We start from the raw sequence: 2,645 nt of genomic DNA on the forward strand, positions 1-2,645 counted from the left end.
CCATAATTGATGCTCAGCTCGCTCATCGACGGGATGGTCTCCATAGCGGCAGGTGGGGGCACGACTCGTCTTCGTCGCCACGGACAATGAGCTAGACTAAGGCGTTCGGCGCGAACCTGCTATGGCTGATGTAGGCTGCGATGTTCTTCCTCTCGGACACGTCAAGCACGTACGTCGGTGCCGGGCACTGCACGAACCGGGGCGGTTCCTCGCCGTCGTCTGGAAACGCCGCCGTGGGGGCGTACCCTGACTCAATCCACCTCGGGGGAAACTTCGGCGGCTCGATGAAGCGGGCCTGCTCCTCCATTGATGCGCCGGTATTGGCATTGGCATTCGTGTTGGCAATGCGGGGGTGATGTGTGGGGAATTGAATTTTCCCCTTTCTGGATTACTCATGGATTTAACCGGTCGCGCCTAGGCACGGACGGTAATGCTCAGATGGTACGCCGATGCAGGTTCAATTGTCTCATGGGTTGCCAGACGAAGGAATATGAAGGGGCGAGCGGTGTCAGCTGATGCGATGGCCCACTACGACTGACGATGGCAGCATAGTGCCCTAGTGGTCGCTATGGACGCTCGGCGGTTTGGTGGCACAAGAGAGAATTGGATGGGATGAGCGGGCCGGGTGACATAAGATGTGAAGGCGATGGAGTGAAATTATGGGTCATGTGATATTGGGGAAGTACCAGGGGAGTTACAACCCCCTTTATACGAGGAACTTGGAGCGTTTTTTTATGAACTATTGGACCAAGTAACCGTTTTTTCTAGGGTTTGATTGGTACGGCGGTGCGCTTGCTGGCATTTTCTTTCTGTCGGCCCGCTTCAGGATAAGCTATATATGTAGTACAATTTACTGTGAATTGGTTGGTACGCTACATCTACCATTGTTTTATTCTTGAATCTTGAAAATACATGACACAATTAGTTTGAAAAATGGTGAAGAAAGCGGTGCCTTTGTGTGTCTCTAAAATGGAAGTAGGTATACTCGGACATTTGGATATGCCTTTTAAATATGCCCTACGGAAAATTGGCACATAAGGATCTGCATCCATATAAGGTAATTTGTTAGAAAAACATTTTTTCCCGATATACACAGCCGCCGCCCCGCTCTATTATTTTACCCTATTTCCTGATATAGACAACCTTTGGGCAAAATTTTCGAAGAAGTGGTAAAGCCCATCCAGATCCAGGCACACAAAGCTGCGGCTCTATTGCCCTTTCCGGCTTATGAAGTCCAACCCCTAGAATTACGGATTCTTCCACACCCGCCACTCAGACGGCGGTCTCCGTTTCAACAATCTGTCTAGGGCCGGGGGCCGCTTCTCTGGTCGACGCTTTGCTCCCTTTCCTTCACGGGAGCTACGCTAGGGTCAAGCTCAAACAATGCTGCAGCAGCCTTCTCCTCTGCAAATGCTGGGAATCGCAAGAAGACGAGGAATGCAATTATATCGTGTGCAATCCTATGACGGCCAGTGTACCGTGTTGCCTCCTATAGTATGGCAGGATGAAGAGGATGATGAACCTGCGCATATAAAACTGGCACAACCCTTCCTCGCTTTTTGGTGTTTACATCCCTGGTAGAGTTGCCCGACTATGTGGCGATATACTCATCCGAAACCGGGCGATGGACAGGGAGCAGCCGTGAGTGGGGGGAAACCAGAGAGTATCCTCCTTTTACTGCAGAATGTGCCTTCGTGAATGGCATGATGCATTTTATGCATTTGGTGATCGAGGAACCTATTATAGCTGCAGTGGACTCAAAGGGGGATATTTGTGGGGAAATTGCTCTCCCGGAAGGAATGGAAGAAGCTAGGTCTGGTTATAGCTCAATTGGATACTCTCGGGGGAAATTGCATGCTTGGTATATGGTTCCTTATTATTACCAACTCTTTGTGAGGGTACTTGAGGATTATGCTACTGAAGTGTGGACCCTAAAGCATACTATTGATGTTCCCCAAATGTTTGGAAGGGAATATGCGACAGAAAATTGTGACGAAGAGGACATGACCTTTAAGTATGAGATGTTTGCAATTCATTCAGATCGTAATTTGATTTTCGTTACTGACTGGAAGGAGGAGAATCTATCGTATGATATGGATAGCAGGGAAGCACATCTTATGTGCAATTCTGGAGATTTCATGTGTGGTTTACCTTATATTCCCTGTTTCGCGGATTTGGTTGGCGGATGATTTCTGAAAGTCTGTGCTGCTTCATGCATTTAACATGGTGGCACAAATGCCTTTGTAAAAACTAGTCGTTGGGTGTGCGTGCGTGTGACTAATGGTCTAGTTCCGTGGCAGCATTCCAAAACGTGCTTTTCATGGTGCATGCCCTTTTGTGGCCTTGAACAATGTTGGTTAGCTTTACATATTTTGTAAGTGACAAGCGATCCAATGGATAATGCCTAGTTGTATGAATGACCTAGTCCCTTATATATTTGCTTTTAGGTAAGACTAATTGCTGTTGTCACTTGATATCTGTTATTGGTGGCTGAATGTAAACAGATGTTAGTTTCATTTATAAATCCTTCAAGGCCTTCCATCGATGACGTCAAATAATATGGAGCTCTTTATATGGAACTCCTTTTATATAGATTGCACAATATGCAGCCTAACATATCTAATGAACATCGTTATTTTTCATTA

General features: G+C 47.0%; 1 pseudogene; it reads left to right on the forward strand.

Moving 5' to 3' along the window:
* Window positions 1-449: 449 nt before the first annotated feature.
* LOC147981412 (uncharacterized) lies at window positions 450-2,189 on the forward strand (annotated as a pseudogene).
* Window positions 2,190-2,645: the final 456 nt, after the last annotated feature.

Source organism: Triticum urartu, chromosome 3A (assembly GCF_056163025.1).
Source record: "Triticum urartu cultivar PI428250 chromosome 3A, HENAU_Tu73, whole genome shotgun sequence".
Lineage (NCBI taxonomy): Eukaryota > Viridiplantae > Streptophyta > Magnoliopsida > Poales > Poaceae > Triticum > Triticum urartu.